Genomic DNA, 15,280 nt, shown 5'->3' with positions numbered 1-15,280 from the left:
GCAGTTCTGCAGGATGACAATGCCAGACCCCACCGCGCCAGGGTGGTAACGGACTTTCTCAGACAACAAGGTATCGCCAGGATGGATTGGCCAGCATATTCGTCTGACTTGGCCCCAATAGAGAACGCCTGGGACGAATTAGGCAGGAGAGTTCGGGATAGCCATGCCCCTCCGGCCAACCTTCATGATCTGGGTCAACTTCTTATGGCAGAGTGGCAGGCCATTCCCCAAGAGTTCACACACTATTAAACGAATGTTCTAATGTGTAAAATCCATGTTTGACAACCTTCAACTTTGACAGCATGCCATGTGACTTTCTTGTATACAGTGACGTTTATTTGTGGTTTTTTTGTAAATATGGAACAATAAATTAAATTTTTGGTGTAATTTACATCATCAATCTAATACACTCTGAAAGTTATTTGGTTATAAATTTTTGACCCTTAAATTCTTTTGAGTAGTATATATTGTGTATTTGGTACATTGAGATTTTCTATTATACATAGATAGGGTCGTAATTTGTTTTGTGTACCATTAGCGAAGAACGGTTTTATTTGGTTCAGTTCTTCATTTTAGAATTTACAACGAGACCTCGGTTATGGAAGCATCATCATCATGACTCTGTGGCGCAACGGTAGCGCGTCTGACTCCAGATCAGAAGGCTGCGTGTTCGAATCACGTCAGGGTCATAAATTGTATTGTGTATTATAAATATATTATTTTTATGCGTACAGTGTCATCATTTATTTCGTGTATTTGGTACCTTATTGATTTCTGTTATGCATAAACAGGGTCGTAATTTATATTGTGTATTTATAAATTATTTTTAGTATACATAGACAGTTATAATTCATATTGTGTATTTGGTACATTGTGTATTTTGTATTATGCATAGTTAGGGTCGTAATTACGACCCTAACTATGCATAATACAAAATACACAATGTACCAAATACACAATATAAATTACTATTATCCTGTTCAATTATTTAGACCCAAAGTTTTTTGCAAATGTTACGTTTATTTCCTATTCGATATTTGTTTTCTTTGCATTTACATGAAAACAAACCCAAACCCCGACAGGTTTTATATACAAATCATCATATAAAATGCACGAAGTTGACTTAATTCCACTTTTTAAAAATCTCTGTGTCGTTTGAATGCACGTTATTTCGCCTATAAATAACTAAGGTCATTTGCATATCAAAAGCATCATTCTATAGTGCGTTTCAAACTAATGTTCGGTTCTATCGTCCTATCCGCACAAATCGTAGTATGACCTATATTTAAGAAAATATCTGTAAACAGGAAGCAGGCGCGGATTCAGGTGGGGAGTTCAAGTGACAAAACCTCAGTTTGAAAAAAAAATATGTATCAAATATTATAATTATATTGTGGAATACACAAGCGCGCGCTGAAGGGAGAGAGAGAGAGAGAGAGAGAGAGAGAGAGAGAGAGAGAGAGAGAGAGAGACGTCATTTATGTAACGACGCACTCAACATATTTTAATCTATGGTTATAGGGAGAGAGAGAGAGAAGAATATGGTATGCATGCGATTGGTGGAGGTGTGACCCTCTGCACAACCCCAACCCCACTTAAGGCTTCTTTTGTATATGGAGCGGGACGTAGCTCAGAGGTAAAGCGTTCGCTCATGGTAGGTCGACTGATCGATCCCACATGGTGGACCCATTGGGTTGTGTCTAGTTCCAGCCTGTGCACCACAACTGATGTATAAAGGCTGTGGTATGTGCTATCCTGTCTATGGGATGGTGCATATAAAACGTCCCTTATTGCTTATCAAAATTGCTTATCGGAAACAGTGGCCCATGTGGCGGTAGCGAGTTTCTTTCTCACTGTCATAATGCTGCTTAACCGTTTTGTCTGACGCCACATAAACGTATATCAAATGCGTTGAGTGTGTCGTTAAATAAACATTTCTCTCGTATGTATGTGTAGTCTATATGCATTTCTAGTCGATTAGTTTATAGGTTGTTAGGTTGTTTGATAGTGAATGATATGGAAATAAATTGTTTTTGGTGTTAAAGAGTTCATGCATACATTAAAGTAATACTCCTGATGGGTATGGAGAAATAACTTAATCAGTCGACGAACTCATTTCTTCATCACTATCTTCGTTAAGGGGGACTATCACAGGGGGTATTTTATTTCTTATAAAACTATTTTGTTTTCTAAAATCTTCTTCGATCTTTATTACATGTTTAACTGCGTCAGAGAAGTGTGTAGGTGTGACAGAGTTCAATGCATGTGCAAGTTCTCTCCGCACCGTGGTCATTTTTACCATCATTATGACGAGCTATGTGCCCTTTGACTTGACTCCAGATCAGTTCTATCGGATTGAGTTCAGAATGTCTTGGCGGCAGTCTTAGACACAAGTGCCCATGGCGTTCAGCAATATCATCAGTAACAAATTGCTTTGCACATTTGTTACTTTTCACAAGTTCATAAAGAACTGGCTTTGTCATGTTACTCTCAAAAGGTATATTTTTGTTTCGTAGCCACGACTGAATTTCTTCCTTTTTAGCGTTTAGTGCAGGACATCGTGTAATCTCAGTTAATTTGTTGTGGTAGCTTGCGTTATCCATGACGATAACAGAAGGTTCTGCTAGAGAAGGCATAAGTTGTTCTTCAAACCATTTGATGAAATTGTCATGATTCATCTCACCATGATAGTCTCCGTCTGTTTTTTTAGCCTCAAAGATCAATTCACAGCCATCTATCAATCCATATTTATCACAGCCAGCATGACAAATAATAAGTCTTTTTCCCTTCCCAATCACCGAACAGAGTTTAGGAACTCGATCAGCAGCGTCTGATTTCGGCAGGTGATTGGCGGTACTTGTGCCCGGGTGGATATCTGTCCAGTGGTGGGATGCTGTGTGGTTGACATTCACCCAGGTCTCATCTTGATACACTATTAAATACCCCTGTTCTCGTAAACTGGATATTTCATGGAGATAGGACAGTATCCTGTCTGATATATTGGCGTCCTCAAAAATCACTTTTCCGGTTGTAGACATATGTTGGTATTTAAAATCGAGGTCATGGAGTGTTCTTCGTAAAGTTGATATGGATATGTTGATTCCACATTCCTCCCTTAAAGCCACGTTAATCTTATGTAATGTAGGTAATTCGCCCTCTCTATAAAATCTGTATACTCGTCGTCTAATAACATCTTTATCAAATAAATCGATGAGTTTTTCGGTCGCGTTTTTTTAACAGTGATTTCTGTGCTTGGATTCGTAGAGCTTAGATTTTTCACAGTTCTTTTTACTGTTGAAACCGAAACTTTAAGTGCAGCGGAAACTCGATCGACAATTCGATAAGAAGCATACCTAGGTCTACCGCGCTGATATTCATCTTCAAAATAATCGAAAACGTTCTTAATACACGATTTTACATCAACTGAAGTGTTTTTCGATTTACCCATATTTTTCCTCAAATAACAATAACAAGAATGTCGACTAATACATTTTCAATGAATTTATATACCCTACCTAACTTGTATTTTACGTGGTTTACACATTGCTACAATAGCACGTGCAGTCATAGATCGAAATAATGATGTTATTGACCAAGCAATGCTATCGTATTTTGAACATTCAGGGCTGTGTCTGCGGGATGAAAAAGTGGTTGAACCCATACGAGTCCGAACAATAGCCCTTTGGTTTTTCGCATTACAAATGTAACACTCCACCCCCAAACCCCAGCCCCTAGCACCACCCTAAATACTATATATACATACATATATATATATATATATATATATATATATATACGTATGAGTTCCCAATTTAGAGGCAAATTAAATAACATTTTTATTATTATTTGATGTTGGTGGCCTTTGACATTTTATCCCCCCCCCCCCCCCCCCCCGGCCCTGCATTAAATTTATTTATAAATTTGGAAAGCACATTCCTGCGGTGTGTGAGGTGATTTGTGTTTATTACTGTGCTACACCTCAGTTGTGTTAGGTTAAGTATGGTATGCTAATATATAATTGATATAATAAAATAAAAATACATAATACATTAGCTAAATTTATTAAATATTATGCACCTACAAGAAAGGGTTACATGTTCTGTTTGTTTACATCTATGTTTAACAAAAAGATTAGACAATGCTGTTACACACTGCAAAACAATAATAACCTTGATTTAGTGAAACAAGCTATAATGGCCTTCAAGTAGCCTCAGATCCCAATGTTTTGATATGCAAATGACCGTAGTTATTTATAGGCGAAATAACGTGCATTCAAACGACACAGAGATTTTTAAAAAGTGGAATTAAGTCAACTTCGTGCATTTTATATGATGATTTGTATATAAAACCTGTCGGGGTTTGGGTTTGTTTTCATGTAAATGCAAAGAAAACAAATATCGAATAGGAAATAAACGTAACATTTGCAAAAAACTTTGGGTCTAAATAATTGAACAGGATAATAGTTGCGAGGAACTAGTTGAAATTTCATTCAAGTCCAGAATTTTACTGGGTGAAAAGAGCGATCGGTGATAAAGCGCTTGCCTGAGGTACGATAGGTCGCAGGTTCAATTCAGTTCAATTCTTTATTAACCTTGATGCAAAATGTAGCCCTGTGATAAAGAGCTCGCTTGATGCCCGGTTGGTCTGGAAAAAGACCACTGTGAGTGGGTCCATTGTGTTATCTATCGTTCCGGCCAGTGCACCACGACTGATATAGCAGCGGCCGTGGTATGTGTTGTATGGGTTTCATTTTAAGACTATATGTCAAAATTATCATATGTTTGATATCCAATAGCTGATGATTAATCAATCAATGGGTTCTAGTGGTGTTGTTAAAGAGTGAAAAGTGAAATACACAGATAGGGAGAATATAAGAAAATGTGTTGACAGGACAGAGCATGTAGTTTGCAAATATGTAACTTGTTGACATTGAAGACAGTTGTGTGGTAATTCCAGGCCCATGCAAAAGTAGTGTTTTTTGTGTAAAATGGGTGTACTCCGGCTAGGTTTAGTGGGTGTGTTTCTTTAAATCAATATTCTGAAAAAAAGAGAGCTAGACAACATGGGTTGTCCTTTTCAGTGTACATTACCCCCAGGCAGGCAAAGGTGCATGCTATTAAAGGGACATTCCTGAGTTTGCTGCAATGTTTATGATGTCATCGACTAACAAAGACTTTTTAACGATTATAATTACATATGAAATATATTTTCCTGCATAAAATATTAGTGGCTGTATATTAAACGTGTTTCTGATCGTTCTAATATTTGTACTAGGTTAAATTTCATTTTATTTCCTAAAATATTTTTTCGTACGTACGAAATTATTTGAAGACAGAATCCAGTTTGGGCTTCTTACAAATATTGAGACAACCAGAAACACATTGAATATACAGACACTGATATTCTAAACAAGAAAATATATTTAATATGTAAGTTTAATCGTAGACATATTTTATTAGTTGGAAACATCTTACAATGGAGCAAACTCAGGAATGTCCCTTTAATAAAGTACTATAGCAATTAATGCCATATCGAAACATATAGATGTAAATAACTGTTACGGTTGGAGAGACAAGGACTGGGATATGGAGGTGGACAGCAAAAGAACTTGAAAGATAGGAGAAGCTGCCAGATCGGGAAGAAATGAGATGGGAGTCAAGGGAGAGAAATGAGATGGGAGTCAAGGGAGAGAAATGAGATGGGAGTCAAGGGAGAGAAATGAAAGGGGCTATGGGATAAAATAAATATATACTTCTATTAAATAAATAAATAACTGATATAGATATCTTGCTGTTTTATCATTAGGTCTAGCCAACGTGGCGAAAGCGGTTTCTTATCTTTCTCTTTATCGACCAAATGTCGAAATAGAGCTAGACGGTCCTTCATTTCATTTCAACTTGTTTTCGTGCTTATATCCAATTAAGGTTCAAGCACGCTGTCATGGGCACATCCTCAGCTATCTGGGCTGTCTGTTCAGAACAGTGGGTTAGTTGTTAACTGTTAGTGGTTAATGAAAGAGAAGAGGGTGTAGTGGCCTTACGCCTGCCCGTTGAGTCGTTAAAACTCGTTCTGGGTGAGAGCCGGTACCGGGTTACGAACCCTGTACCTACCAGCTTTATGTCCGATGGCTTAACCACGACGCCGCCGAGGCCGGTTAGACGGTCCTAATATACGTGTTGCTCTCCAAGGGCAGATTATTCGGGCTAATGTCGAAACAACCATCAGTTTAACATGTGCTGAGCCTGAGGTGTCGTTAAACGAGAGAGAGAGAGAGAGAGAGAGAGAGAGAGAGAGAGAGAGAGAGAGAGAGAGAGAGAGAGAGAGAGAGAGAGAGAGAGAGAGAGAGACACACACACACACACACAGAGAGAGAGACACAGAGACAGACAGACAGACATGCAGAGACAGAAAGAGAGATACCTGTAGACAGACAGACAGAGACAGACAGACACAGAGAGACAGACACAGAGAGACACAGAGAGAGAGAGAGAGAGACAGAGAGAGACAGAGACAGACAGACAGACAGACAGACAGAGAGAGAATTATGATTTTTGTCATACATATATTGTGATTAGTAGTTTGATATATGTAAGTCAGAGAGAGGTCACACCTGACAACTAAGCTGGTTAGAAGCCGGCATTGGGATACGAACCTAACACACCTATACCGCCAGGTGATTGAGGCCTATTATTCTTTGTATTGGTAGGCTGTTTGTGTGTAAAACATTTTTTATTAATGTCATGATTATGAGTCAGTTTAGAGTTTACACGAGATTGGGATTATGTATTTTTGTATTATGCATAGCCAGCGTCGTAATTTGTTTCGTGTACCAGTCGCTAGAAACTCGTTGAAATTCCATTTGAGTCCAGAAATTTTACTGGGTGAAAAGAGCGATCGATGATAAAGCGCTTGCCTGAGGTACGATAGGTCGCAGGTTCAATTTAGTTCAGTTCTTTATTAACCTTGATGCGAGATGTAGCCCTGTGGTAAAGCGCTCGCATGATGCGCTGTTGGTCTGGGAACGTTCACTGTGGGTCGGTCCATTGGGTTAAGGAGAATATTAGAAAATGTGTTGACATGGGAGAGCCTAACATCTACACCGCAAGACCACCGAGGCCTGTTTAAATACGCTCTTAGAATGTGTCAAAATAAGAAAGATAGAATGAAGGCAGATGCTATAGCACATAATTTGACCGACATGAACTTTCGTGAATTTTGGAAAAATATTTCTACAGAAAATAATAAACGAATTAAATTGGCAACAACTGTGGATGGTGTGACCGGGGAAGAGAGTATTGCAGGTTTGTTTAAAGAACATTATAAAGAACATCTAAATTCTGTGACGGGTCAGCATCATCGAGCATATGTTGAAGAGTGTATTGCTAATTATTCAAGTTATGTTGCTGAAATGAACGTAAATCCCAATGAGGTAATGGAGTTTGTTTTTAAAATTAGTGGGAAATCAGCAGGGAATGACGGTCTCTCAGCGGAACACCTCCAATATGCGTCCAAGAGATTATTCGTTCTATTGTCAGTTTGTTTCAGTGCCATGCTTGTACACGGGCATGTATCTAGTAGTATGACAGATGTTATTCTTGTTCCTATTGTGAAAAACAAAACCGGAGACATAACATAACAGATAAAGGCAATTACCGTCCAATTGCATTAGCAACTGTGATATCAAAAGTTATGGAACATGTACTGTTATCACGAACAGACCTGAGTACATCGGACTATCAGTTTGGTTTTAAATGTGGGATATCCACCGATATGTGTTTATTTGCTTTTAAGGAAGTTATTAACTTTTACATTTCACAAGGTAGTCCTGTGTATGTTTGCTTTTTGGATGCGAAAAAAGCCTTTGACCGAGTAAATCACTGGACATTATATATGACACTTTTGAAAAAAAGGTGTGCCTACTTTTGTAGTTCGCTTTCTCAAAGCATGGTATTTAACCCAATTGTTTAGTGTAAAATGGGGTGCATATATGTCCTGTAAGTTTAATGTAACAAATGGCGTCCGTCAAGGTGAGGTAATGTCACCCTTATTATTTAATATATATATTGATGACTTTAACCTACAGTTGTCAAAATGTGCAGTTGGGTGTAATGTTGGTGGGGTGTTTCTAAATAACTTTAATTTTGCTGATATGTTACTTCTTAAAGTTCTTTGCCCATTAAGAAAAACGTTAACGATTTGCGATTTGCGAGAAATTTGCAGAAGATTATGATATTATATATATATATATATATATTTATAATACAATGAAAACTGGTATTGAGCCAGAAACTCTGAAGTTGATCAATGTGCTTTCGATATAATATTATTTGTGTGGTAATGTACTGAAATTTGTTGACAACTATAAATATCTAGGTCATATTATATGCAAAAACATGAACGACGATAAAGACATTAAACGACAGTACAGAGCCCGTTGTGTACGTGCAAACATGTTGTTGCGGCGATTTGCAAAATGTTCAGAATCTATTAAAACACAATTATTTGTGAGTTATTGTAGTAATTTGTATGCGGGTGCATTATGGGTGAAATTTACACAGGATACCATGAAGGATCTTAACATATGTTATAATAATGCATACCGATGGATGATCGGACAACGACGACCATACAGTGCCAGCAAGATGTTTGTCAGCCATCGAGTAAAAAGCTTTGGCGCTTTACTTCGCTCAACAGCATATTCGCTGAAGAGCAGAATCGAAACAACTTCAAACGACCTACTTGCCCACCTGCTGTGTACAACTGTGTACGTCAAATCTGTATGTGTAAATCGCTGGCACAAGCTGCTGTATATTATGTAATCAGTTTTGTATGTGATGTTTATATATGTTCTATGGATCTCTGATCTGAAATAAAAAATCTATTATTAATATTATTATCCTTTGTATTGGTAGGCTGTTGTATGTAACAAATTTGTTTTTATTCTGAGTCATTTTAGAGTTTACACGAGATTGGGACTATTGAAATCATGACTCTGTGGCGCAACGGTAGCGCGTCTGACTCCAGATCAGAAGGCTGCGTGTTCGAATCACGTCAGGGTCATAATATGTTTTGTGTACATTATTGTTTTTATTATTATGTCTATATCGTGTGTCGTAATTTGTTTTTGTGTACTAGTCGCGAGGAACTGGTTACAAAAATTCATTCGAGTCCAGAGGTGTTTCCTGGTTGAAAAATTACAGTATGTTTTTCTTTAACGACATCACTAGAGCACAATGATTTATTAATCATCGGCCACTGGATGTCAAACATTTGATAATTTTGATATATAGTCTTAGAGAGGATACCAGCTACATTTTTCCGTTAGCAGCAAGGGATGTTTTATATGCACCATTCCACAGACAGGATAGCACATACTAGTCGTGGTTCTCCGTCTGGAACGAGACGACGAGGATCGATCTCAGACCGACCGCGCATCAGACAAACGCTTTACCACTGGGCTATATAGCTACGTTTCGGTCCTGGGTGAAAAGAGCGATCGATGACACAGGACTCGACTGAGGTACGATAGGTCGCAGGTTCGATCGCCCTTAGTGGATTCAATGTTCCCTTCCCTTATCAACCAGTGCTCCACGACTGGTAAATCAAATGCCGTGGTATGTCCTGTGTATAGAAAATGCATATAAAAGATCCCTTGCTGCTTTATCATTAGGTTTCTTATCTTTTTTATCGACGGGAGGGCGGGATTTAGTTCAGTTGGTTGAGTGCTCGCCTCCCGTTTTGGAAATGTTTGAAAGTATTTTTGAATTGAGAAGGTGTTTGTTTTTGGATTTATTTTAAAACCAGTGGAGATGAGTCAGGGTGGCGATATGGAGAAGGAGGAAGTGGAGAAAGTGGTCTACAAGAAGGAGTGCACGGTCGTCGTTGATGTCGGTGACAACAGAAAGATGGCGGCTGGCGACTTGATTAAATTCCTTAGTGAACAGGTTGGTGATGTGATTCATGCGTGTGTGCCAAAGGGACCTGATAGGTATGAAGTGACTGTGGATGATGTTGTACAGGCGAGGATCATTTCGGATAATGATTCCCTGGAACTAAATGGCATGAAAATGAAGGCGATGTTGTTACATTCGGACAGTGTTGTTGTTTCCTTTTTGCACTTGCCAGCATATATTTCGATGCCAGCGACAGTACTGATGATGATAGAATGCAAGAAAAACCCCAGGCAAGGCATGAACAAGTCAAAGTAAGCAAGGGTAACCAAGCTGAGTGGAGAAATGATCACAAAGATGCAATACCGAGTTCGAGAAATGCCAACCAGCACGCAAACTGTAATGTGGAGAAATCAGTGAAGGGAGTGAAAGCAGCTGACATTCGTGAGAAGGACGCGGACACCATGACAACTAAAACTAACAACTTTCAACTGCGAAAGTTACGGCGTCGATCACAGCTGATCAAACGCCCAGCGGATGAATCGATTCGTCGTGTTGTGTTAACTAGAAAACAAAAGAGACAAGCTATTCGTGCAAGGTGTGGAAGAGAGTGAATGAAGGAAGGATGAGTGAGATAATGTGATTAAATTTATAAATAATAACATGTGCTTATTTAATGACTTTCTTTATATTATAATACACTCAATTGTCTTTTTGTTTAGATTTTTTCTTTAAATATTAATAGATTGAATGGGATTCATTAATTAAATAAAGGTTTTGTAATTATTTAAAAGTAAATAACCTTCAGTACTCCTTTTTCTGCACAAATGTATTCTGAATGATTATTTTATTTAAAATACATAAATACTTATGGGAGGGAATGTCGTTTTAAAACAGGGATGTGTATATTTGATATAATAATATTAAATATTGTTTAATTATCTTTTAGGTTTAATGGCTGTCATACTAAAGGACAACTTGATTTTAAGATGTTTATTATGAATATTCTTATAGTTTGGAATTATATATGTGTGTATGAATGTGTGTCAAGGGTGTGCGTGCGTGCGTGTGTCTTGTGTGTGTTTATTTTTAAATTGTGTTTTTATATTTATATTGTTATACATGTATGTAAGCTATATTAATATGTTGATATTCTGAATAAAAAGATTTAAAAAAAGAAAAAAAGTGCTCGCCTGAGCTGCTTGCGTCGAAGGGTCGAACCACCTCGGTGGATCCATTCACTTGATTGGGCTTTTTTTTCTTGTTCCAACCAGTGCACAACAACTGGTCAAAAGCTGTGGTATGTGCTTTCCTGTCGGTGGGAAAGTACATATAAATGATATTTTGCTGCTAATGACATGATAGCACATACCACGGCCTTTGGTATACCATTCGTGGTGCACTGTATGGACTCCTAGGACAGTGTACTCATGCTAATGTGGAAAGAACCAAATGTTATTCGTCAAATAACCGTATTTTAAAATGTGTTGAGGTGTTTTTAAACAAACATTAATTTTCTTTGTTTTCCACAGAAGAAGAAGTTTGTTTTCTTTAACGACACCACTAGAGCACATTGATTTATAAATCAATGGCTATTGGATGTCAAATATTTGGTAATTTTAACATATAATCTTAGAGAGGCAACCCGCTACATTTGTTCAATAGTAGCAAGGGATCTTTTATATGTACCATCCCATTTTTCATTTCAACTTATTTTCGTGCTTATATCCAATTAAAGTCCAATCACGCTGTCCTGGGCACACACCTCAGCTATCTGGGCTGTTTGTCCAGGGTTAGAGAGAGAAAAGAGTGTAGTGGCCTTACACCTATTCACTGAGGCCTTAAGAACTGGGTTGGAGCCGGTACCGGGCTGCGAACCCTGTACCTACCAGCCTGTAGTCCGATGGCTTAACCACGAAGCCACCGAGGCCGGTTGTACCATCCCACAAACAGGATAACATTTTTTTTTTCATACGTAGCAAGGGATCTTTTATATATATATATATATATATATATATGGCTGGAACGAGAAATAGCTCAATATGCCCACTGACGGGGATCGATCCCAAACCGAGCTCGCATCAAGCGAGCGCTTTACCACTGGGCTACGTCTCACCCCGGAGAAACACAAAGCATTGGAGGTTATCGTTATCAGCCAATTTCAAAGTACCACGTCGGTGAAGATGTCGCCCAACACGTTTTCTTATTTAAATATGGTACGGGTCGTAGCCCAGTGGTAAAGCGTTAGCTTGAAGCGCGGTCGGTCTAGGATCGATCCCCGTCGGTGGACCTATTTCTTGTTCCAGCCAGTGCACCACGACTGGTATATCAAAGCACTTTATGTCAGAATGACCAAATGTTTGACATTCAATAGCCGATGATTAATAAATCAATATCCTCTAATGGTGTTGTTAAACAAAACAAACAATTGAGGAGCCGGTATCTGGATGCGAACCCAGTACATGCCAGCTGATGGCTAGGCCTACACCACTTTCGATCATCCATTTCAACTTATTTTCGTGCTTATATACAATTAAGGTTCAAACACGCTGTCTTGGGCACACGCCGTATCTATATGGGTTGTCTGTCCAGGACAATGGGTTAGTTGTTAGTGGTTAGTGAGAGAGAAGAGAGTGTAGTGGTCTTACACCTACCCATTGAGTCGTTAAAACTCACTCTGGGTGGGAGCCGGTACCTGGCTGCGAACTCAATACATACCAGTATTATGTCCGATAACCACGGGACGTAGCCGAGTAGTAAAGCGCTCGCTTGATGCGCGGTCGGTTTGGAATCGACTCCCGTTGGTGGGCCCATTGGGCTATTTCTCGTTCCAACCAGTGCACCACAACTGGAATATCAAAGGTCGTTGTATTGCTATCCTGACTGCGGGATGGTGCATATAAAAGATTCCTTGCTATTAAAGGAACAAATGTAGCGTGTTTTTTCTCTAAGACTATTTGTCAAAATTACCAAATGTTTCATATCCAATAGCCGATGATAAATAAATCAATGTGCTCTTCATTACTGTTTCGAGTCTAGCTTGAGTTCTGGATTATCGCAAATATTTTAACATGACTCTGTGGCGCAACGGTAGCGCGTCTGACTCCAGATCAGAAGGCTGCGTGTTCGAATCACGTCAGGGTCATTATATGTTTTGTATAAATTTTGTTTTTTAATTATATACAAACATGTCGAAACTGGATTGCACATACCACGGACTTCGATACACATTACCATACTTTCAGTTACAGTTATTACCAATATAATATTTGTTCGCATGTTTAATATATACTCTTCAAAAAAAGTTGGGAAATCTGAAATATTAATTTTAATATCAACTATTAGATCGAACATACGTTTTGACCACAGACATCCTAGTAAAGAACGTTCAGGTCTGTTTGTCAACACACCGAAACATATTCCATAGTTTGCACGTGCATCACGCAGTTGTCCCCTATACGTTCGTGGGGTGTCATTTTCAATTTTGACAATTTCCAGGAAGGTCGATTAATCACTGTGGAATATTATTTCCGTCAATATTTTTCATTCTGTTCCCATCGTTCTGATATCTTCTTTTTTGATCAGCACTGTCGACAGCCTTCTTTGTACCTACCCGATGCCGCATTTCGTAATGATCTCTTTGCACTCAAGTCCAGTCGACTACCGTAAACACACTGTGCTAAATATTGTATACGGAGATGAATTGTATTAATACAACGGCAATGGATGTCGCCATCTTTGTCACTAAGCATAGAAGTGTTTGTATTATACACGGCGCCATTGTATATAGTCACGGCTAATGATGGCTAGCTATCTACACGGTGAGGGGGGGGGGGGGGGGAAGCCGTGTATAAGGCCATCACATCCCATTTATTTAAACTGCTCCTTGCTAAGCACCTACAACTGGTGTAACAAAGACCGTGGTGTGTACTATCCTGTCTGTGGGATGGTGCATATAAAAGATCCCTTGCTGCTAATCGAAAAGAGTAGCCTATGAAGTGGCGACAGCGGGTTTCCTCTCTCAATACCTGTGTGGTCATTAACAATATGTCCGACGCCGTAAATAAAATGTGTTGAGTGCGTCGTTAAATAAAACATTTCCTTTCCTTTCTTTGTTAAGCACGGGTTGGCTGGCACCTGCGCCCATGAATGTGCACGTAAAACCCTATGACATGACATAACCTAAGCACGGGTTGGCTGGCACCTGCGCCCATGAATGTGCACGTAAAACCCTATGACATGACATAACCTAAGCACGGGTTGGCTGGCACATGCGCCCATGAATGTGCACGTAAAACCCTATGACATGACATAACCTAAGCACGGGTTGGCTGGCACCTGCGCCCATGAATGTGCATGTAAAACCCTATGACATGACATAACCTAAGCACGGGTTGGCCGGCACCTGCGCCCATGAATGTGCACGTAAAACCCTATGACATGACATAACCTAAGCACGGGTTACAGCTACTGTCTTAATGTAGAATTTAGTTTGTTTTGTTCAACGGGATTCATTTGGTATTTCTGACTCGTAGGCACCAAAGGAAACCAGCTACATTTTCCATAATGCAGCAAGGGATTTTTTATATGTACTTTCACACAGACAGGAAAAGCACATACTACGACCTTTGTCCAGTTGTGGTGTACTGGTTGGAACAAGAAAAAAACCCAAATCAGCTGAATGGATCCATCGAGGTGGTTCGATCATGCGACACAAGCACCTCAAGCGAGCACTCTACCCACTGAGCTAAATCCCGCCCCTGCTGTGGAAGTGGGAATATATTAGTAAAATATTGCTAATCGGATAATAGGTGCCCATTGCGTGGCGACAGCGGGTTTCCTCTCTCGTTATTTTGTGTGGTCCTTAACCATATGTCCGACGCCATAATTATAACCGTAATTAAAATGTGTTGAGTGCGTCGTTAAATAAAACATTCCTTCCTTCCTTCGTTGTGTTCACATCTATATTTTTTTTAATGTACTATGAAAACATTTTTAAATTCGTTTCCTTCCCTTTTTTATTATACTTTTTTTCTCAGTATATCCAATTAAGGTTCAAGCACGCTGTCCTGGGCACATACCTCAGCTATTTGACCTGTCTGTCCAGGACAGTGAGTTACTTGTTAGTGGTTAGTGAGAGAGAAGAGGGTGTAGTGGTCTTACACTTACCCACTGAGTCGTTAAAACTCGCTCTGGGTTGGAGCCTGTATCAGGATGCGAGCCCTGTACCTACCAGCCTTATGTCCGATGGGTTAACCACGACACCACCAAGGCCGGTGTTTTGTGTGTTTTTTTTGTTTTTGTTTGTTTTTTTGTTTTGTTTCGTCTTCTTTCTTTCTTTTCTTAAGTACAAGAAGAAGATCCCCCCCCCCCCCCCCCCCCCCCCCCCC

At 39.2% G+C, this 15,280-nt stretch overlaps 3 non-coding genes across 3 annotated transcripts; all 3 read left to right on the top strand.

Moving 5' to 3' along the window:
• The first annotated feature begins 617 nt into the window (after positions 1 to 617).
• Positions 618 to 689, top strand: Trnaw-cca. Its single transcript has one exon. It is a non-coding gene; the product is annotated as a tRNA-Trp (tRNA).
• Positions 690 to 8,988: 8,299 nt separating this feature from the next.
• Positions 8,989 to 9,060, top strand: Trnaw-cca. The gene has a single exon. It is a non-coding gene; the product is annotated as a tRNA-Trp (tRNA).
• Positions 9,061 to 12,963: 3,903 nt separating this feature from the next.
• Trnaw-cca lies at positions 12,964 to 13,035 on the top strand. Its single transcript has one exon. It is a non-coding gene; the product is annotated as a tRNA-Trp (tRNA).
• The last annotated feature ends 2,245 nt before the right edge of the window (positions 13,036 to 15,280 follow it).

This window comes from Gigantopelta aegis, chromosome 12, assembly GCF_016097555.1.
Source record: "Gigantopelta aegis isolate Gae_Host chromosome 12, Gae_host_genome, whole genome shotgun sequence".
Lineage (NCBI taxonomy): Eukaryota > Metazoa > Mollusca > Gastropoda > Neomphalida > Peltospiridae > Gigantopelta > Gigantopelta aegis.
This window is presented reverse-complemented; position numbering and strand designations above follow the sequence as displayed.